We start from the raw sequence: 24005 nt of genomic DNA, 5'->3' as shown, positions 1-24005 counted from the left end.
TTGGGCGATGCCTTATACTTCAACTTCAGCTATGACGAAGCAATACTCCTGAAGACTAGTTGCTCTATCCAACAGTAGTTGACGTCTTAGCCATCACAGAGCATTGTCAATAGAATATAGTCGGAAAACTAAATGAAATTGAATCAAAACTGAGTATGGCCACCTTTGTGTATGACTTAAAGTAACTGCATTTTGGTCACAGGATTATTTTCGTCATCGTTGCCACTAATTTCTATCTGGGCAATGTACAAAGGGTTATGCGGTGTCGACATTTGTATAAGCTTTGATTTGTGACAGTTGGAATGGTGTAGTGTTCATAAGTGAGTGTCGATGTGTATGTGTATATACACACATACATACATTCATAAGAAGGGTGAATGGTTGGGTGACTGACTTAGCTGTCTTTTTCGTTTTTAGGGAGGGGGGGATTAATCTAATAGCAAAACTGAGCGAATGTGATTGAGGTTGTATTTACTTCAATTTGGAGAGCGTGTATGCTGGTGTGTAGAAATATTTTCATTTTGGTTTCCTTTTTGCCTCACCGCCGCCCCCTCACTCCACAAAATTTCGGCTAAATAGAGATATTTGGAAATAATTTAAGGCCTCTCCATTGAATGGCACTGTGATTTTCGTGTAAAGTCACAACGTATAATTCACAACGCCAGCAAACGCAATGCCAGCAGATAAATTGGAAAATGAAAATTGACGGTGTTATTAACACAAATGCCATTAGCAAACAAAACCTTATGATTTTACTTTAATGGCTAAGGACCGTAGGGTTGGGGGGAAGTGATTGCTTCACTACTTACCGATTAAAAATATTAAGCACTATGTGGCCCTTTATTTGAAGGGACATTTTTTCACTCACCTCCGTTGTGAAAGACTCTGGCGACGACGGTTTGTCGCTGGCTCGGGTGCTTGACAAGAGCTCCTTCCAACTTCTTTTCTGCGTTTTGTTATATTTTTTTTTTCTTTAGGGGCTCAACAACCCAATGAGTAAGCCACGGAACTCACGCACACCAACAATTACAACGACAACAACTTTGCCAAAAGGCCAAACAAACGACTGACTACCGACTCGACCCGACCCGACTACTGGCCAATCAACAACCACGCGTCTTTATTTAAATTCATGCGACACAAAATGGACAATTAAAAAAATGAAAATTGTATTCAAATGACGTCCTGGAGGGGGAGGTACTTGCTTGATGCACTAAACCCGAACTCACTCCACTCCAATACGGTGCCTCATACTATCGATTAGCATGCCATTGTGGCGGATCCTTTAATTTTTAATAACTCTACCGTGTGCGGCCTAAAGTCGTTACAGCCAAACACTTTCGGAGGGCTGTCCAAAACTAATGCCAAGCACGGAAGACGATGTTCACACTGACTCAAACACCACTAGCCGCTCCAGTTAACTGTGGGTTCTCTAGGAGGGTATCCGTTTCTTTAGGGTAGAACTGTCACGAATACGGACAACACGTGATCCCTTGAAAGTTTCACCGACAATGTGTCCTTTCACAATGGCTCCAAAAATACTACTACTACTAAAACTACCAATTTCATTTGCTGCTAGCTACCGACTGACTGGAGGTTGATTCCACATGCGGCAACGAGTATAAATTAGTACAACGTTTTGTCCAATCACAGTATTTACCAAAGCTTTCCCATTCCTATTTGACTTTTCCCAAACACAACGATGGTTATCCCATAAATCCGTGTGGAGTGACTGCTATAGGTTCAGTGAGCAAAAAGCTTTCCACATTTGTGCTACTGTTTGCAAAGTTCTCAAAAGCTCTCTGAACTGTTACTGTTTCCGTGTATTTAAAAGCAGTAGCGGATGGTTACCACGGCAACCACAGTGGTTGTCATGCAAAATGAAGTGCATTTGCGATGCTGGCACCAGCGTAGCCGTAGTGCGAATAAAGGGATAGTTTGATCCTTTTTTTCGAGGGATTTCCCCCTTGTGACAACCCCTTTGACTCTTTTTAATAATCGAAATTTAGTACAGATTACTTCGAAATCAATCGGAACATTTCTGAAAATGTTATTCAAAATCGGTTCAGGGGCCGAATTGCCGGATACGTGTTCGAGTGGGCTTTCGTATCGAATGAAATTTCATCTCGTATTTAATGGTTGTTATATCACTTGTATATAAATTTGTATGTCTAAGTTTTTATAAATAATGCTCGATTCAAACATTTACGTTCCTAATTTTCAAATATTCTAGTTCAACATTATTCACAACAGAGAGACTTCGAACGATTTTACTCGTTACCGTGTGCGGTATTCGGCCCCATCGCCGACATAGCCAGGATTTCTTTTTTTCAAAATCGAAAAATTCTCAAAATCTTCCTGCAACTATGAAATGGATAAATTTTTTTTAAATCTTGGTCGCTATTGCGCCCGTTGACAGACCCATCGGCGGTGACATTTGGTCATAAAGTGTGAACTTAACTTTGTATTGCTTGCCAAACATTATTTAGAGGTCGATTTGCAAATTGCAAATTTTGCCCATGATGCGGGGGTATTAAATAATTTTGTTAAAAATTTCGGCCAATTCGCTTTAGTATTGAAATGACGATTTTGTTAACCCTAGGATGGACGAACATTTTCTTCTACGTCGTTAAGAGGACGTGGTCTGGCCAGACCACAACTTTAAACGAGCTATATTTAATTGTGGTTCAAAAAATGTTTAAATATTAACTCAATTTTCAATTTCAATTGTTTAAAACGAAAATTGAGGTTTTGCTAGTCCTAGTCGAAATTATGGAAATATAGTTAAGAAAACAACAAAAGTCTGCTTATAGACCGATTTGGAAAATATTTATCAAGGATGTTGGAAATCATAACAATACACTCCGTGCAAAATTTCACCTAAATCGGGTAACAATTGCGGCTTCCAGGAACTTAAAATACCAAATCGGAAGATCAGTTTATATGGGAGCTGTATCAGGAGCGTTCAGTAGCTATAACCGCACTTGGCACGGTTATAAGAAGTCCTTAGAGAACATTCTGTGCCAAATTTCAGCCAAATCGGACAACAACGGCGGCTTCTAGAAGATCAAGAAGTCAAATCGGGAGACCGGTTTGTATGGGGTTATATCCAAATCTTAAACGTTTGGGCCCAAATCTGAGCCGATAAGGCCATCCACAACAACCTACATCAAGAAGTTCCTGTGCAAAAGCGGATATCTTTATTCGTTCCACCGCTTTTGTGATTTCCACCATCCTATGGTGGTGGGTATAAGCACACAAATAAATAGAAATAAAATATTTACTTCAACGCGAGGACATCGTGTGTGAACATCTTTATAGTCAGTAAAATGGCCATAAGGCAATAACAAACAGATTAACGCCTTCCCTGAGGATGGCACAATCCGCATCGTTTGGGTGCCGGGCCATAACGGAGTAAGGGGGAATGAAAAATCAGACGATTTGGCAGTGAAGGCCAGATGACTGCCGTCGATAAACTTGGTTAAGGGTTAGTATTCTATTCTGCTTTCGAAATAGCCGCTGAAATTTGTAATTGTTTTGCAAGCGAAATTTGACAGCAATCAAATGTTTTTGTTTCCATATTAAAACACGTTTCTTTATCTGCACTTATTTTTTTTTTCTATTTTATATATTTTTTCTCAAATAAATAAAGAAATACGAACCGTTGAAAGCAATAAAACAAACTAAAATGATGCCGGCAATAGTTTCAAGTGTTGCCACTATAATAGATTTTTTCCATTTTACTCACTATAAACAGTTTCGCCGGCGTTTTTTTTTATATGGAGTTTGACAGCACTCCACTCGAAAAACTGAACAGAATACTCAGCTTTATCCGGGCGTGGCCGACAAACGCATGTAACATTGTGAAACAGTCGATAGGACGGCGAAAATGCTATGGGATGATCCGAGGACGAGGCTATTGCTGAAAGGAAGTTAGAAGGAGGTCAAGTTATAGCATGTGTAGAGCAAGTAGCGAAGATGATGATACGTTGGAGCATTTCCTATGTCATTGCCCGCCGTTCGCGGCTAAAAAAAGACACCGGTACTTAGGTAGGGACACGATATCAGACATAAACCAACTTGGGGGAGTGGTATGGAAAACATCAAAAGTGGCATGCGCCGGATTAATATCTGCACCCTCTTCTCCACCCAACCAACCAAACCAACTTCAACGAACAAAACTTCTTTGCTGGAGCTTCTTCATCCATTCTGACAACATGACCTAGTATCTGTTAGACGTCTCATCATCTTCCCCGCATGCCCTACCGATTTTACATGAGCAAGCTCGTTGTCCTATGTGTCCCGTTATGATACTGAGAGCTATACTGACCTCCTTCTACTTCTTCTCAGTAATAGCCTCGTCTTCTCACGATCTGGGTCTCCCCAAGACTGTTCGTGATCTTATCGTCCTGGTTGTTAATGCTTTTATGTCCTGTTTACTGTACGTAAAGATGTTCACACTCGACGTCCTCGCGTTAACACCACACCACCTCATGCATTCCGTGATCGCCCGGATCTCCACCTGCAGGACAGTATTGTGGTCAGGCAGTCTAAAACAAATCTCAGTTCCTGGGTTCTCAATGTAGACCCCCAGGCCCACTCTGTTCTCTAGCTTTGATTTATCCGTGTAACATAATATTCCAGTTGTCAATACTATGGTTCCGTCAATCCAAGACTGTGCCGCTGGCAGCTCAGATACCGATAGGAAAAGTCTTTCTTAGTAAATTTTAAATTCCATGAATTCGTTATTTAATAGCATAAACGGTTACTTAATAGCCTAAACAATATATGTATTGTCTTCTCTTTCACACACATGTAATCCGAACACCAATGAATGCAAAAACTAAATTTTGTGCATCCAGGAGGTAATTCAAGAAAACATGTGGTTGAAGGAAATAAATTTGGCCGAGAAAATATCTAAAGAATGGGAAAAGTGATTTGTAATAATTTGTATAAAAAATATAAATTTATAGTGTGCATTTGAGGAGTGTAAAACAGAAATATCCGCGATGTGATCATATTTATAAATGAAAGAATTGGATACATTCGAAACGAACCCAAAAAAGAAGAACATTATGGAAATAAAATGTGGTATTTATTTATGCATATTCATGTGTGTAATATACATTTTGCGTGGGAATATTTAATTATCCATATGTAAAATATTGACAACTACTACCTAGCAGCACCCAATCATGTGGGTCAATACTTCGGACACAAAATATGCTAAATGCTGAGGTTGGTACTTTGTAGAGACAATTGCCTCCATTTGCTGATATTTCAACTTTGGTCGAACCCACACAGAGAAAATATAGACCTAAATTTGACTGATTAAGAATGGTATTGACTTGTAAAAAACTTTTCCAAAAAGGTCTTAATTGCTTTAATTATTTTTGACATTGAAATTCGATTTATTTTGTATTATGACAAAAAGATTGACAAGGAAGACATACGTTGAACATATTTGTAATTGTACAATTAAATTGTTATTTAATAATATAAATTGTGATTATCTGTTTCTGCGTTCTGCTGTGCTCTCTTTCACACGTTTGTAATGCGAAGAAGTGCGAATGAGCCAAATATATGTTTAGTTTCTATCGCGTGGCTAGACAAAAATACCAAGAAAAATAGACAGTGTGGTTTTTATTTATCTCTCAATAAAATCAAGTAATTTATGAAATAATAATTGTTACGTAAAAATAATTCAATTTAAAAAGTGTTATGCTGAAATAGTGTAAGGCAAAAAAAAATAAAAATGTGAACATATGAAATAACTACATTTCAAACGAAACAAATTTGAGGACATGGAGAAAGGTAGACGCGGTATTTATAAATATTATTTTAATATGTTATTATCCCTATAGAGACTATATTGACTTGGAAAACGACGCACAGTGGGCCAAACGCCAAAAATAAATGGAAATAAATCTACAACTGTGTTCTAGACATTTGTAGAAGAGGACATAAGTTTTCAGAAAATCACTGCCGTGGGTCCATATCTTTATTGCACGGTGAGATACAGGGTGTCAAAGTTGAGCACTTTTATCTTCTCCAATCTTCTGGGGGCCATAACTTTTGATCTACTGACTCGATTTGCATGATTCAGTACTCTAAAGAAAGAACTTGACTCGATCTTAAAAAAAAATACCATCGTGTACTGTAAACGAGTTATAAATTGTTTAATTTTAAAATATCAAAATTTTTGACTTGGTTTTTTTCAGTGTTTTTTTTTTTAATAACTCCGCCAATCTTTAAGCTTTAAACATACTTCCGTTAGGAGAACTTACAAAATTATTATTTATTGTAATCGTCTGATCCGATACTATGCAGCATTAGAACTAAATGGCTACCTAAAATATGTGAATATATATGAATAAGGACGATCCCGATGCCATTCTAATTAAAAAGCTTTTAAATTTTGATACTTCTGATTATTTTGTAGAGAATAATATAAAATAATACAAAACTTAAATACTTTTTTATTTTGGAAGTAACTAATTTACACGCCGATGCGAAGTGTTTTCGCTATAAAACACAATTTGTACTCCAATTTTCTTAAACTTTTGTAGAAGACCCTTTTCTGGTCTAACACATTTATATTGCAAACAATGGGGAAATCGATCAATGTTTTAGTGTATGCCCCATATAAGGTTCCATTTTACATACAGAGATTTTTACATTGAGTTTAATGAATTCTAGATGAAATTATGGGTAGATAATTCATCGAGTTGAGTAACGTTTTATACATAGTTGGAAAGGTATGCAAATTTCCTTTAAACTAAGGCGGTCGGTTTTCATTGCTAATGATGACGACAACAAAAATATTTGGAATATTCGGCTTTTTTGAAAAATGAACTTAAATGTTGCCGGTTACATAAAATCAGACAGGAAAGAGATACTTTCATTATTCTTTCTGTGTTTTGTAGTAGAAGTGATACAGAAATAAAGTTTCTCACACACATGTGCAATAAAATGTGACAAAGTACTTGTTTGTTAACAGTAAATATAGCACTTCTTGAAAATTGACTTTTTTTAGTATTTTGGCTGCCTCATTTATGGCTAGGATGTGGCGGGACATACCTTAAAATGTTGGAAACAATTCAAGCTTAAAAACTTTAAAAAATACAAGTTGAACTTTTTTTTGCCAGTGTGAAACTTTTGAAATTTAATAAAATATTTGGCCATATTGGTCTTAAAATAACGGGGTGGTTTGATATCGAAATGACTCAAATTAGCACTTAAAATTTTTCTTAACACCTCCACTTTTGTGAGAATGGAAAGAAATGATAATGCTTTCATGGCCAAAATGTGCGAAAACTTGAAGGAAATGGGAGTATCTTTTTTGATAAATTTTGCAAATTTTTGACAAAAAAATATTTTTCATATATAAAACTATGCCATTTTTAACCCGCTTAAGTCATTGACATGATTCCTTTCTTATTTTGTGCATACATATACTGGCACAAATTTTGTGAAATTTTAAGTTTATAGCTTAAAGATTAACGGAGTTAAAACAACACTGAAAAAATCCAAGTCAAAATTTTGATATTTTAAAATTAAACAACTCATAACTCGTTAACGGTACACGATGGCATGGTTAGATCTCATAAAATTCTTTCTCTGGAGTAATCATGCAAATCGATTCAATAGATCAAAAGTTATAGCCCCCAGGAGGTTGGAGAAGTCAAAGGTGGTCAACTTCGACACCTTTATGTCATCCTGTATTGAAGGTATAGACCAACAGCAGCGCTTTAATGAAAGCTTATGTCCCTATCCACAAATGTCTAGAACATTTTGCAACGCTAAGATCAACAGATAAAAAGTTGTAGACTTATTTGCAATTTTTTTTTTCCATTTGCCCCACTGTGCGACACTGACGACTGAAGATATCAAATGAAGTATTCTTTCATGTGGATCTAGATTTCGCGGTATTGTAAGCAAAATTCTAAGATCGGTATTTATTACGATTCACTTTAATATGTATATAAATTATTTTGTTCATTATACTTTTTACAGGCGGTATCCACGACAATGAAGAGAGGCTCATAAAGGAAAGGCAATTTTCTTCCTTCTTTTCGAAAATATAAATTAAATAATAAATATTCTTAAGCAATTCATTGCATGTTTTTCCGCAATTTTATCCAATAAAATAATAAGTTTTTTTTTAATGCAAAAAACATCAATTATTTCCCTTTAATATTTTTTTTATACCCTCCACCATAGAATGGGGGTATACTATTATAATTTCGTCATTCTGTTTGTAACACCTCGAAATATGCGTCTAAGACCCCATAAAGTATATATATATATTCTTGATCGTCGTGTCATTTTAAGTCGAACTAGCAATGTCCATCCGTCTGTCTGTCCATCCGTCTAGTGTAGGTCGGATGGGATTGTAAATGGGTCAAATCGGTCAATGTTTTGATATAGCTGCCATACAAACCGATCTTGGGTCGTGACTTCATGAGCCTATAGAGGGCGCAATTATTGTCCGATTTTACTGAAATTTTGCACATGGTGTTTTGGTGTCACTTCCAACAACTCTGCTACGTATGGCGTAAATCGGTACATAACTTGATATAGCTGCCATATAAACCGATCCGGAATCTTGACATCTAGCTGTAATTTTGCACGTGGTGTTTAGGTATCACTTCCAACAACTGTGCAAAGTATGATTCTAATCGGTTCATAATCTGGTATAGCTGTTATATAAAACAATCTTGGATCTTGACTTCTTGAGCCGCTATTCTCATCCGGCTGAAATTTTGCATGAGGTGTTTTGTTATGACTTTCAATAACCGTGCTAAGTGTGGCGCAAATCGGTACATAACCTGATATAGCTGCCATATAAACCGATCTGGAATCTTGACTTCTTGGGCCTCTGAAATTGACTGAAATTTTACATGTGGTGTTTTGATATCACTTTCAACAATTCTGCCAAGTATGGTTCAAATCGGTTCATAACCTGATATAGGTGCCACATAAACCGATATGGGATCTTGACTTTTTGAGCCGCTAGAGAGAGCAATTGTAATCCGATTTGGCTGAAATTTTGTACAACGGCTTCTCCCATGGCCTTCAACATACGTGTACAATATGGTCTGAATCGATCTATAGCTTGATACAGCTCCCATATAAACCAATCGGACTATAACTTGTTCTGCCTAAGAAGAGATGCCGGGAAAAGAACTCTACAAATGCGATCCATGGTGGAGGGTATATAAGATTCGGCCCGGCCAAACTTAGCACATTTTTACTTTTTTTTTTAATTTTATTAATTTTATTTCTATTACAACTGAGTATAAAGCTCACCCAGTAATTGTACAATATTTGTATGATCTGCTTAGTACTAATACTTATCATTAGTAAGCACAATAGTTGAGAAGTAATCCGACAATTACACTCTAATTTTTATGATTTGCTTAAAATTAGTGGACCAAATCTAACGGAACAGCCCTTTGCAGCCTTCTTGTGGTGGTATAGTTGTTGTTAATATCTGTCAGATCCGAGTTTTAATGAGTATTTAATTTATCTGCATGCTTTTGGGCATTGAGGGATATTTCTTCGACAATGGTTTTGACTTTGAGATCTTTATGAAGATCACTATTTCTTATGTTCCATGGTGCATTATCTATGGTGCGAAGTATTTGGTTCTGAGTTTTCTGAATTCGGTCAATTTCGTCTCTAGCTGCACAGCCCCAAAGTTATATGCCATATTTTTATTTCCTTATTTTTCTTCTTCACAAGTTCTTTCCATTTGATTTTGGTATCGAGCGTCATAACAAGGTACTTTGCCGTATTTGCAAATGGCACAATTCTGCTATTTATGTATAAAGGGGCATGAGTCGTGTTTCTGTTCGTAAAAAGTATATGAATTAATTTATGTTCATATAATTTCATGCGCCATCTGTTAAACCAAGTTATTACAGCTGATAACACTATTTGTAGCTTGTTGGTTGCGTCTGCTTCAGTTTTAGCAGTTGTAAGAATAGCGGTGTCATCTGCAAACGTAGCTATTTTAGCAGGAAACGGATTAGAGATGTCTCTAATATATATAGTAGATACTACACCGAACCTAGGACACTTCCTTGTGGAATTCCGGCTTCTATTGGTTTTAAATTGGAATAGTCATTTTCTAATTTGACCCTAAAATATCTATTGTCAAGATATGACTCAAGTATTTCGTAATATTCTCTAGGGATTGCCAAACGTTATCAAACGCTTGACCTACGTCAAGAAAACAGCAGAACAAACGTCTTTGTTTTCTATAACTCTTTCTGCTACGTTTATGATTCGGTGGACTTGTTGGACGGTAGTGTGCTGGTTTCTAAATCCTAATTGGAGACTTGGTATCAGCTGTCTTCTTTTTATTGTAGGTTGCAACCTTTGCAGCAAGACTTTTTCAAATATTTTTGATAGAATTGGAAGGATTGATATTGGTCTATACGATGTTATTTCATGTTGTGGTTTACCTGGTTTGGGAATTATTATTATTTCAACGACTTTTATTCTAGAGGAACATGTCGTAATCGAAAACAAGCATTAATAATATACAACAATTTTCATAAGGTTTTCGTATATGACGGCAAAAATGCTATTTGATAGAAGGGACAACTTTCAAATAAATTGTTTTATTTAGCTAATGACTACTTTAATTGGATTTTTGAACTTATCACAAATCTAAATTACAATTGATTTGATTAAGAAATTTGTATATTCAATTAAAAATTTTACTGAAGTCGGTCCTATAAACAAATTTTTATTAATAATAAACGATTTTGCACTTTCAAAAACACGTTTAACTGACATTATCAAAATAAAAATTTAATGTTTTTCCGATAAAAAAAAATAAATAATTAAATGTATGTATTTAAATATTGTCTTTATGTATTTAAATATTGTCTTTATGTAGTGGAGCGGATGTGTTTTTATTTCGCTCCTCAAAAAATTAAAAATCCGTATCTCGGAATAGGTACTATCTACTACGAAAAATTCTAAAGTCTTTTTTGGAGTAGACTAGAAATGGACTCCAAAAACCCAACAGCTGCGGTGGTGGTGTCACCGTAGCATGTTGTTCTCCCCTCCTATGGGTGTGGGTGCTTTGGCACCTGTAATCAAGAACAATGCTTCAAGCGCACAACTAGTCGTCAGACTAATTAATGAGGAAGAGACGGATGAACCAGAGGGATGCACAGTTCGTCCACAGCCTTTAAGTAAAGGTGGTATTTCCGACTCGGATGCAGACAGCGACGGTGTCAATGAAACTGTCATCGCAGCCGAATCGAGAGAAGAGGGCAACGGAATGACGGCTGAAGTTAGCGATGGCTTTGCTAAGCTCACAAGCAGACCGAAAAAGCGATCTGGGGCACGACGAATTAGACAGAGGAATATGTACCGGCAGCGTAATCGAGCGAAAGTGCAGGATGCTGCAAGGAATAGAACTGACATTACAATAAGATTACCAGAGCTGCAAAACGTGCCTCCTAGAAGCTTTTCTTCGAACAGGTCGATAGCGTTAATGGCGCCGCAAAGATAAAAATGTTTTCTCAAAAACCCATGTGCAAACGTAAGTTTTAGTGGACGACATGGGAGTGAGAGCAAAGACAACGGAGGACATGTTGAGGCTTTCGATGAAACCTCATTTCCACAGGATATGACGGGACTCACGGATTCGCCGGAATCTTGGAATAATGAAATTTATGGTGAAAGAATCGTTGAGTAGCTTCAAACCATTAAAGTCATTCATAAAGTCAGCAGACTATATGGCGCCCCATCTGGCCAATATTTTCACAGCGTGCCTGGACTTGCATATACTCCGAAATTCTGGCAGGCAAGGGTGGTATTTTTATCCAAGCCCGGCAAGGCAAGTTATGCGACACCAAAGGCCTACAGACCTATAACCCTTCGTCCTTTCTTCTCAAAACCATGGAATGTATTGTGGACACCATGATAAAGGGTAGCACATCCAGCGAACTGCTCAAATACAAACAGCATGCCTATGTCAAAGGAAGGTCGGTGGAGACTGACTGCGCTGCACGAGGTTGTGCATAAAATAGAAGAATATTTTGATGCCAAAACGTACACATCGGCGGTATGCATTGACATCGAAGAGGCTTATAACAATGTGCGGACCGACACACTGTTCCAATCCTTAAACCCGGTTCTTAGAGATTGGACAAACCATATGCTTAGGAACATGTGGATAGATTGTGTGTCCCATGGCATAAATAAAAGGGAGAAAGTGGCACAAGGCACGACAAAAGCGGAAATTTTATCGCAATTCCTATGGGTGACCACCATAAATGACTGAGGAGGGATTTGAACCCGTTTGCTACTCAGACGATATTATAATACATCTAAGGGGTAAGATCCGAACCAGCTATGTAGAAGGGCCGAAAGTGCCTTGCATATGGCATATGACTGGGCTAGACCCAGAGGTCTCAATGTTAATGTTGAAAAGACTGAAATATGCCTGTTCACGAGGAAGACGAAGGTGGGCCAATTTGATGCACCACGTTTCCTCAACGGAACGATTACGATATCTGACAAGGTCAAATGCTTAGGTGTGGTCTTGGTCGGGAAACTGAATTGGAAGTGTCACATTCAGGAATGTATTGAGAAGGCTCACAGATGTTGGGCACTATGTAGACGGGCTCTACAGGAGCGTGATTAAACCAATACTTACGCCTTAGTAGTTTGGTGGACTGCTATGGAGAAAAAGTGCAACATAGAGATCATACCACAGTTTCAGGGAACATGTTGTCTTGGCATATGCGGAGCGATGAGGACCACGCCCACTACAGCAATGAAGACTATTCTAGATATCCGACCCATTGACATACAGATTAAGTGCGAGGCAGCCACTGCGGCTATAAGACTTAAGGAGATGGGAGAATGGATTGAGGATGGGAGCAGCTCATACCATCGCGGTATAATCGAGGCGACGATTCCTGGAAGGAATGAACGAGGTTTCTGATCGTATTCCTTAGATGAACCTTGAGGTCGAGTGCGAGGCATTACTGCCATCGCACAGTCTTGGATTGACGGAATCCAAGTATTGCCATCTGGAAGTTCTTGTTACACGGGTGGATCAAAGCTGTGGGTCTATGGGGGACTGAGATCTGTTTTAGACTTCCTGACCGTGCTGTTATATGGTTCTGAAGCATGGGTACTTGTGAAAGCAGATGAGGCAGTGCTTGGAGTATTTAAAGAAAGATTCTTCGTAAAATATATGAACCAGTTTGGGATAATGTAGAATATAGGCGACGTATGAACCATGAGCATCAAAATACAACGGCTGCGTTGGCTAGGTCATGTTGTCAGAATGGATAAAGAAGCTCTAGCAAAGAAGTCTTTTGAAGGCAAACACGCTGGTACACGCAAACCCGGAATACCAAAAGCCCGATGGAAAGATCAAGTGGTGGGAGACACCTTGAAACTTGGTGTCAGAGATTTTAGAATGAGCGCAGAAGATCGAGGCGCTTGGAACGCTATTCTACGTTCGGCTAGTGGAACAAATATTCTGTCATAGCCAATTAAAGTAAAGTAAGACCATAATACAGTCCTGCAGGCGGAGATCCGGGCGATCACGGAATGCGTGAAGTGGTGTGGTGCTAATGCGAGGACGTCGAGTGTGAACATCTTTACCGACAGTAAAATGGCCATAAGGGCAATAACAACCAGTACGGTGAGGTCATGAACAGTCTTGCAGTGTAAGAAGAATATTAAAGCCTTCTCTGAGAATGGCAAAATCCGCACCGTTTGGTTGCCGGGTCATAACCGAGTAAGGGGAAATGAAAGGGCAGACGATTTGGCGGTGAAGGCCAGAGGACTGCCGTCAATAAACTTGGTTAACACGAAGCCTTTTGGGTCGAGGCAGTCAGAGTTAAGAGCGTGCGCATGCAACCCTGTGGAACAGGAATGTGGAATCCAGTTCGTGAGAAGACGGAATCCAGTTCGTGAGAAGACGAGGCTATTACTCAAAGTTTTTTTTGGTATCATAACGGGACACACAGGACTACGAGCTCACTTATGTAAAATCGGTGCAGCAAGTGATAGCATGTGGGGAAGATGATGAGACGTTGGAGCATTTCCATTGTCATAGCCCGGCTTTCGCGTCTAACAAGATACCGGAACTTAGGTGGGGACACAATACCACATATGAACCAACTTAGGAGCGTGCCATGGAAAACAATTAAGGATTTTGTAATTAGCGCAGAATTCCTAACATAGATTTTCTTTTCGAGGTAACTTTTTAGTTTTTAGAGCGCACAACAAGCCGATTGCTGGCTTAGGTGTATCTGCACCCTCTTTTCAAGCTAACCTGACCTAACCATAAAAACTTTAAACTAATTAATATTACAAGCGGAGAAGGTCTTAATGGTACAACTATATGGATTTCATTGGTTCACAAAATCTGTAAGTTTTTATATTTTTGTGTGGGCCTTATGTAGATGAAAAATTCCAAGTCAACTTTTTCAATCGTGATTTAATTTTTTACTGCTGTCAATGAGGCTTCAAACCAAAGTCATTAAAAGGTCAAAATGCACAGGTAGATGGAATATTAGTAAAAGAATTGGACTGTATATCGTTCACTTGCGTATTCACTTTACATCCCATCGAATTTTCATGGCCATTACCATCTCTGTAAAGGGCATAAAGAAGAAATTTTTAAATTGACAAAAATTCGTAAGAAATATCAGCCTTAGAATTTCGTATATACAATAATATCTCAAAGTATTGATCCACTTGATGGGGTGTATTTAGGGAGTTGTATTTATGTTAGTCAATATAAAGATGCTTAATTTATACATGAATAATTAAATATTCCAATACAATAGGACTCTATTAATGTAAATAAATACATACTTATTTAATTTCCCCCACGGTCTCCATTGTCAGGTGAGTTTCGCATGTATATTTCGTCCATTTATACATTCTCCATTTCACATTCTCGATTTCTCTGTGCTTTCTTCTAGCGACATGTACGCTAAGTTTTCAGGACCAGGCCCGATGGACAACGAATGATAGATGGTCACAGTCCAAAACTACGTGGCCTTATCTAGACTTGAAGAGGTCTATCGCTAGAACAGACGTCTCAGTCATTGTGCCCATCATGACAGGTCACTGTGTGATCGGGAAACATGCTGACAGACTAAAGGTTGCCAGTAACGACTTTTGCAGAAGCTGTGAGGACATCGAAGAAGAAGAGACTGTAGAACACATTCTGTGTGTGTGTGCCGCACTGGCAGTCAGAAGGAGTTACACTTTAGGCTCTCATTCCTTTGAGAACCTGTCTGATTTAATGGAAGTGAACGTTCGCAAGTTGTTGGGTTTTTTAAAGCGATCTGGATGGTTCAACGGTAGTAACTAGAAGGCATCTACCTTTCTTCTGTTCCTGGGGTATCACAATGGTCGAACACGTCTAATTGGGTCTGATGGCTGATTGCCACTTAAACCTTACCTAATTAACCTAATCTTCTTCCAGTTCACACTATAAATTTATTTTACTTAAAAATTATTGAGTTCCTTCAGGATGTTTTTTTTTTTTTTGCCAAATTTATTTTCATCTAATAGTTGTCTTCTCTTGAATTACATCAGGAATGCACAACATGAAAATATTATTGTGTGGAAGAGAAGCAAGAAAGTTATTTGACCCATTTGCACTTCCATTCGCATTACATGTGTGCGAAAGAGTACACAATACCATCTTGCTTTTGTTGAAACAGATACATACCGTTTATGCTAATAAATAACAGTTTTAATTCGTGCAATTAAAATTTTGTTAAACATTTGTCTTTTAACTAATGTAAAATAGAATTTCAATGTAAAAAATAATGAAAGTAATTAATTACTTTTTAAAATGCTATTATTAGTCAAAACCGTGCATGATTGGTAATGCAATGCATTTCATTTTGTATTCGCAATTAAGAAAATTAAGTAAAAAATGGTTTATTTTTTGGGATAATATCAATTATTTACTTTAATAAGGCCAGTTAAAGGTGTTTTTGAAAGAGCAAAAATCCAATAAATTGGTTTAATGAGTTGAAACCCTTTTTAATTGAAATATTCAGCTTGTCATAAATGCAAATTCCAAAATCGTAATAATACAATTTCTTTTATAGGACCGATTTCAGCAAAATTTTTAATTGAATAAAGAAATTTCTTTATACAACATCCTAATGACAAACCTAAGAGTAATAAAAAAATACACTTATAGCTGAAAGCCTAGCGTTGTTTGTTATAAAAATCTCACCTACTTTAATACATTTTCCAACTTAGGAAATTTTGGATATTTTTTGTCAAAATTTTGGGAATTTGTCTTGTCTTTTAATGAAATCTTTATTTGCAATATTGTTTTATAATTTTTGTTTTTTTCTCTTTCGAGACGAGCTGGATGATCGGAGATGCAAATGGAAAAGGAAAGCCAAAGATAGCAACACACACCAACCACTATGGGACGCGTTTCGTCTTTGGTTAGAAGACTCTTCAACCATATTAGGTGTGATGGCTTCAAGGGCCGTGCGTTGGTATGTTGTATTTGAATCGTATTAATAGCGAAAACGCATCTATGGTACAATTACCACATTACCCAAGCTCGACAGCCCTGCTCATTAGCTGTACTTTTTGAAAAGAGAATGCGGATATTAATCCGCCCAAGCCACTATAAACTTACACATAAGCCCGTAATCGACTTGTTGTGCGCTCTTAATACTAAACAAATAATCTTGAAAACGAAAACCTAAGTTAGGAATTCCGTGCTACTTACAAAATCCTTCATTGTATTCCATGTCACGCCCTTAAGTTGGTTCATGTCTGGTATTGTGTGGTATTTGTTGGACGCGAAAGCCGGCCAATGACATAGAAAATGCTCCAACGTCTCATCATCTTCCTCGCATGCCCTACACATGATAGCTCTTGCCGCACCGATTTTACATAAGTAAGCTCGTAGTCCTATGTATCCCTTTATGATGCCGAAAGCTATATTGATCTCCTTCTTACTTCCTTTCAATAATTTGGATCGCCGTCCTACCGACTGTTTCGCTGTTCCACAGGGTTACATGGGCATTCGTCTCCACGCCCTTAACTCGGGCTGCCGAAACGGCAGTTCTCTGGCCTTCACTGCCAAATCGTCTACTTTCTCATTCCCAGTTACTGCGCTATGGCCCGGCACTCAAACGATGAGGATCGTGCCTTCCTCAGAGAAGGCGTTAATCTCCTTCTTACATTCCAAGACTTCTTACATTCCTGCTTGTTATTGCCCTTATGGCCTGTTTATTGCCCGTGTAGATGTTCATGCTCGACGTCTATGCGTTAACACCACATCACCTCACGCATTCCGTGGGTCTCTCAGGTAGTCTAAAACAGATCTCAGTCCTTGGGTTCTCAATGTAGACCCCCCGGCTCATTCTGTCCTCTAGATTTGCTCTATCCATGTAACATGATCTTCCATGGCAATACTAGGATTCCGTCAATCCAAGGATGCCGCTGGCAGCAGTGCCTCGCACTCAACTTCAAGGTTCATCTTAGGTGTCCGATCGGAAAACTCGCCCATTTCTTCCAGGTTTCCTATCGTCGCCTCGATTATGCCGCGATGGTATGACCTGCTCCTATCCTCAATCCATTCTCCCATCGCCTTAAGTTTCATAGCCACAGTGGCTGCCTCGCACTTAATCTGTATGTCTATGAGTCAGATATCTAGAATAGTCTCCCGTTTCCTAGTGAGCGTCGTTCTCATCGCTTATCCTATCCCAAGACAACATGTTCTTTGCACATTTTCTCCATCGCAGTCCATCAAACTACTGAGGCGTAAGTAAGTTTTGCCAGTGGACTATACTCGGATTTAGACCCATGTCGAGCCTACGGCTCGTCTACATAGTGCCCAACATCTGTGAGCCTTCTCGGTACGCCCCTAAATGTGACATTTCCAATTCAGTTTCCAGTCCAAGATAACACCTAAGTATTTGACCTTGCCAGATATCAAAATTGTTCTACTGAGAAAACGTGGTGCGTCAAATTGGCCCACCTTTGCATTCCTAGTGAAGAGTCAGATTTCAGTTTTCTCTGGGTTAACATTGACACCCCTGGGTTTAGCCCAGTCGTGTGTCATCTGCAAGACTATTTCGGCCCTTCTGCATAGCTGGTTCGGATCCTTATCCCTAAGAAGTATTATAACATCATCCAAATCCCTCCTCATCCAGCATCCATAATAGGTCATTTATGGTCACCCATAGGAGTGGTGATAAAAATCCCTTATATTTATGTCATGGGACACATAATTTATCCACCTGTTCCTAAGCATATGGTCCAGTCTCCAAAGGCCGGGTCCACCTGGTACTGGTCTAAGGATTGGATCAGTGGGTTGGTCCGCACATTGTTAAAAGCCTCCTCGATGTCAATGCATACCGCTGATGTGTACGTCTTGGCATCGAAGGATTCTTCTATTTTATGCACAACCTCGTGCTGCATGTCCTTCTCTTTATCATGGTGTCCACAATACGTTCCATGATTTTGAGTAGAAAGGACGTAAGGCTTATTGGTCTGTAAGGCTTTGGTGTCGCATAACTTGCCTTGCCGGGCTTGAGTATAAACACCACTCTTGCCTCCTGCCACGCTTTCGAGGTATATGCAAGTCCTAGTCACGCTGTGAAAATGTTGGCCAGATGAGGCGCCTCTTACCTCATCTGTACCTCAATATGCAAATATTCCATCAGTTCCGGGTGACTTTAATAATTTGAAGCTCCTCAAGGATTCTTTCACCATAAATTCCATTTTTATAAACCTTCGATCAACATCATTATTCAAAGATTCCGGTGTCTCCGTGATTCCCTTCGTATCCTGTGGAAAGTGGGTTTTCATCAAATCCTCAACATGCCCTCCGTTGTCTTTGCTCTCACTCCCAGCTCGTCTGCTAACTATTCAGTTTGAGAGAAACTTTTTTATCTTGGCGGAGTCATTAACGCTATTTACCTGTTTACAGAAAAGCTTCCAGGAGCCTGTTTTGCTGCACTGTTAATTTTATTCTATTCCTTGAGAGTGTGTAATACACATCCCAATATATTTTCGGGTTTTTACGACGTGCTCTGTTAAAAAGTCTGCGGACCTCGTTCCCAATATTGCGAATCTGTGTGAATTACTTTAAATAAAATCGAAAATTTTATATTTGTAAAATTTTAAGTTTTTGTTGCATATGTGCAGGGTTAAAGCTTACAGAACTAATTTCCTACAAGAACCAAAACTGCTTACACACCGCAAATGTCCAGTGTCCTGTGGAAGAGTGGTTCCACTGCTTTCTCACCTGCCCCTGGATGCGTAATGAATCTCATCATGCCAAGATCTAACAAATCTTGTGAGGATGAACTCCTGGTGGAATCAGAAGACGAGGCTAAGACAACGGCGGTGGAAGTTCTGAATCCTGATTATGGTCCGGTTTCTACAGATAAATCTCCACCATTGTAAAGCGCCTTTGGCGGCACTAAACGTCTTCCTGATGGCTGGGGGAGTTGACGTGGTTTTTATCCAGGAACCATGGATGTGTGGAGGAATGGTTCGTGGACTAATAATTCCGGAATTTAAACTACTCAAGTGTACGGGGAATAGGATACACAGAGCCTGTATTCTTGCAAAGAGTAGTCTAAATGTTTTTCTTTTTCCTCGCTTAGCACTTAAGATTTAGTAGTAGCCAGTCAGTCTTATTACTGGCTGGCTTCCCTATATATGGCACACGATTCACAGATGCCGCCTTCGAGCCATAAGTTGCTTATTGAAGCCGCTTCTGTGGGGAAAAAGAGCCTCATTGTAAGAAGTGATGCTTATGCACATCACCAGATATGGGAAAATTCGGATGATATATCGAATCTTTCATAAGTTGCAGTCTGACGATTTGTAATAATTAAAAAAGTATAGACCGACCTTTGTTACCGGGAACAGGCAGGAAGTACAAGATATTACCTTTGTACCGGAAGATATAAACGCAAGAATATGTGACTGAGAAGTGTTGGATGACCACAGCTTCTCGGATCAACGTTATATTAGTTTCAGCCTTGGAGAAAATACTGCAGAAGTGGTCCCTCGGCTTAACAGAAGAAAGTCGGATTGGGATAAATTTCGGCACAAATTCTGCACGTCTATTCCTTCTAGACCAGAAAAGGAAGTGAAGGAATCACTTGTATCAGCATGTCCTAGTGCCAAGCCAAGGGGCAAACCGCGACCGCCATTGTGGACTCCAGAGCTGGTTGGTTTAAGGAAGGACTGCAAAAAACTCTTTAACAGAGCGAAAACCACAAGAGCACCACACGATTGGGACATCTATTGGCTGAGCTAAGAAAATATAAGGGCGAGCTTAGAAAGGCTCAGAACAAATCCTGGGTGGAATTCTGCAGCTCCATGGAGGATAAATCTGAGGCCTCTAGGCCAAGGAAGATTCTGTCCTCGAGACCTATTGCGGTGGGGTATATCCAGAAGTCAGAGAATGTATGGACAATGTCTAGTGAGGAAACACTAGATCTACTCGTTGATACACTTTTCGCGGGAAATTCTCCAATGGACAACTTGGCGCCAGAAGAGGTTGTCGCAGATATGCTATGTGTATGATATTTGTCTGAGCCGAAAATCCTTTGGGCGATAAGAAGTTTCGACTACCTCAAGTCGCCAGGTCCTGATGATGTATCACCGGTTGAATTACAAGCTTTGTCTGATGGACTGGTTCTCTGGCATAGGGAGATATACTCTGCTTGTATCAGAATGTCATATATACCTGTGGGATGGAGGGACACGAAGATCATTTTCATTCCGAAAGCAGGAAAACCCTACCACTTGAAGGCGAAAGATTTTTGTCCTATTAGTCTGTCATCCTTTATGCTGAAGACTCCTGAGAGGTTGACAGAAACTTATCCTAGGGCAAAGATCCCTAGAGATTGTCTGTCGCGGCAGCAGCGTGCATATAGTAAAAGCAAATCCACTGAAAAAGCTCTTCACGAACTAGTCGGCTACATAGAGGGTTCCCTCGCTGTCAAGGAATATACAATGGTAGCATTTCTTGACATTGAAGGTGTTTTCAATAATGTGAAACCAACGTCAATCACGAAGGAGTTGCAGTTTCTAGGCATCAAATCTACCGTAAGAAAGTTTATTAATAACTTACTTAAAGATGCATTCCGGCAGGCTGGCGATCAAATAATGGGTAAGCAGAGGAACACCTCAAGGAGCTGTACTGTCTGCTCTACATTGGAATGTAGCCATTAATAATATATTATTTTCTATGGAAGAAAAAGGCGTAAAAGTGGTCGCGTATGCTGATGACGTGGCAATTGCAGTTGGAGGAAAGTTTCCCAGCACTCTAAGAGATATACTTCAGGAAGCTCTACTTGCAACATCAACGTAGGCTACTGAAAGTGGTCTAGGTGTAAATCCGTGCAAGACAGAAGTAGTTCTTTTCAGCAGGAGAAACTTGTTTCCTACAGTGGAACCTGTCTTCTTGGGAAGAGAGAATGTTCAATTTACAGAAAGCGCAAAATACCTGGGTGATGCATTAGACAGTAAAGTGAACTACAAATCCAACATTTTGGAAAGGGCAAGAAAGGCAACTCTTGCTCTATACACCTGCAAGAGATCCATTAGCAAAAATATGGTATTTAGACAGTGTGTCATGCATTGTCAGACCTATAATGGTATATGGTGTTGTGGTCTGGTGGACGGCGCTTCAAAAGTCCACCTACTATTCCTAGAAATAAGTTTGGCTTTGCTAATGTTGCTACTAGGTAAGAACTGTTTCGAATTTTACGATTCATTGTTTTTTGGTACACTCTTGTTGCCATAAATAACTCACGCCAAAGTTTGTGCATATCCACAGCAAATTTTGGGATTACGTCATAGTAATTGTAATATTCATCTTAAGAGTTTTATGTTTATGGAAGCTAAATTTTGACAAAAATGTATTTTTTATCCAGTATGTTCGAGGATAGGCTGTAAATCTCCTAAAAGGCGTATTTAATGTCCGATTTTGCTTAAGTTTGGAAAAATTTTTTTATAATATACTAGGCGTCTCCGATGGAGTGACCAAGTGACCTTTTGATACCCTACACCATATTGGATATGCAAGCTAAGTCGTCGAATTTAAAATTTGCTTAAATTTGATATGTAGATTTTCAATCGAAATCCGTACATATTGTACAAATTTTTGAAAAGATCAATTGATACATGCTATCAAAGGCCTTTAAAGTGAAAATCGGAAAACGCATATATATGGGAGGTATATCTAAAACTGAAACCTTCGTGCAAATTTTGTGAAGATTGGTTTACAAAAGATGATGTAATTGCAATTGTTGTCCACATCGGTCGAAAATATATACATATGAAGGCTTTATCTAAATCTAAACCGATTTCTATTAAATTCAATGGAAACACCGGAAGTCATAAGGTATCCCGTTGTGCCAATTTTCGTGTGAATCGGTAAACAAATGACGAAATTATTGTAATACTAGTCCAAATCGGACGAACATATATATGGGAGCTATATCTTAATCGGAACCGATTTCTATGAAATGAAACCAATAATATCAAGACTTATAAGAGAAACCCTCGTGTAAAATTTCGTGAGAATGGGTTTACAAATGACGATATAATTGCAAATCGGACGAACATATATGTGGGAGCTATATCCAAATCTCAACCGATTTTTTCCCATTTCAATAGGCTTCGTCCCTAGGCCGAAGAAAATGCTTGTGCCAAATTTGAAGACGATCGGATGAAAATTGCAACCTGTACTTTGTACACAAATTACCATTGACAGGCGGCATCGAATAAAAAATACAGAAAACCAGTAGGGAAGGGCAAAAGTCGGGCGGTGCCAACTGTTTAATACCCTACACCTACCATATAAGTAGAATGTGGGAGCTATATCCTATTCTGAACCAATGTTGATGGACTTCGGCGGATGTTTTCGGATGGGTTATTAAGCAATCCTTATCAAATTTTGAGCAAGAATGTTCAAACTGTAATAGCTACGGTTCACAAATAACAACATTATATATATATATATATATATATATATATATATATATATATATATATATATATATATATATATATATATATATATATATATATATATATATATATATATATACATATATATATGTATACATATACCACAGAAGTGGTGTAGGGTATAAATAGTTTTTAAAATATTCTTTATGACTAAAATGATTGTCATTTACCATTAAAAAATATTTGTGATTAAAAATGCAAAATTTTTTTTCGTTTAAGTCGATACTTCTACCAATTTTTTCTTAAGTACGGGCACTATCGCACTTATTGATGGACACCCTCTCGTTAAAAGCTAATTTCTGCCGTAATCTGTAATTTCAGCTCAATTATTCTTTTTCACAAGGACAGCCGAGGATACTGTTGATGTTTATTGGCCATTTTTTTAATAGAGAGTTTTACATATTTGCCCCACAGAATGTCAAAAATTTAAACAAAAGAAAAAAAACAATTAGTTGAGATAACTACAACATAATTTAGAACTTTCCTGAAATGGATATTTATCTGCTGCTTTGGTTGCTCGTGGTTTTAATTATATCAACCAGAGTTAAGATTTTCCACATACATGGAATGTCTGAAATTGAAACCATAAAATAACAACTTATTGAAGTAACTATAAAATAATAAAACTTATTTAAATAGAATTTACCTTAAATGACGATTTCAGCTTTTAATTGTATTGGTTGCATCAGAAATGAAAAGTATATTTATGATATTTTTGTTAGTAAAATAATTAAAATCCCTTCTGAATTATTCACCTCGAGAAATCAAAGCAGACTGCTACAACAAATTATTTTTTCATCTAGCCACATTTTTTCCGTTGCTTTCTAACGAGCCGTATTCTATCAAGTATACGTATAGGAAACTGCCAAATAACAAAACAAACGGCCGGTGATCGACATGCCACAATACACACACGCGTGTCCATCAAAACATTTTCTATCGTGCGAGTCACTAAATCT

At 38.3% G+C, this 24005-nt stretch overlaps 1 protein-coding gene across 2 annotated transcripts in view; it reads right to left on the bottom strand.

The window, feature by feature from the left end:
* LOC106083295 (plasmanylethanolamine desaturase 1) overlaps positions 1–1462 on the bottom strand; it is a 150768-nt gene extending 149306 nt beyond the window's left edge. For both annotated transcript variants that reach the window (XM_059364904.1, XM_013246229.2), the window contains exon 1: positions 869–1462. The gene's annotated coding sequence lies outside the window, so the exon portion shown is untranslated. The remainder of the gene's footprint in view (positions 1–868) is intronic.
* Between the last annotated feature and the right edge of the window lie 22543 nt (positions 1463–24005).

Source organism: Stomoxys calcitrans, chromosome 3 (genome assembly GCF_963082655.1).
Source record: "Stomoxys calcitrans chromosome 3, idStoCalc2.1, whole genome shotgun sequence".
Classification (NCBI taxonomy): domain Eukaryota; kingdom Metazoa; phylum Arthropoda; class Insecta; order Diptera; family Muscidae; genus Stomoxys; species Stomoxys calcitrans.
The sequence above is the reverse complement of the archived record's forward strand: the minus strand, read 5'-3'. Positions and strand labels throughout refer to the sequence as shown.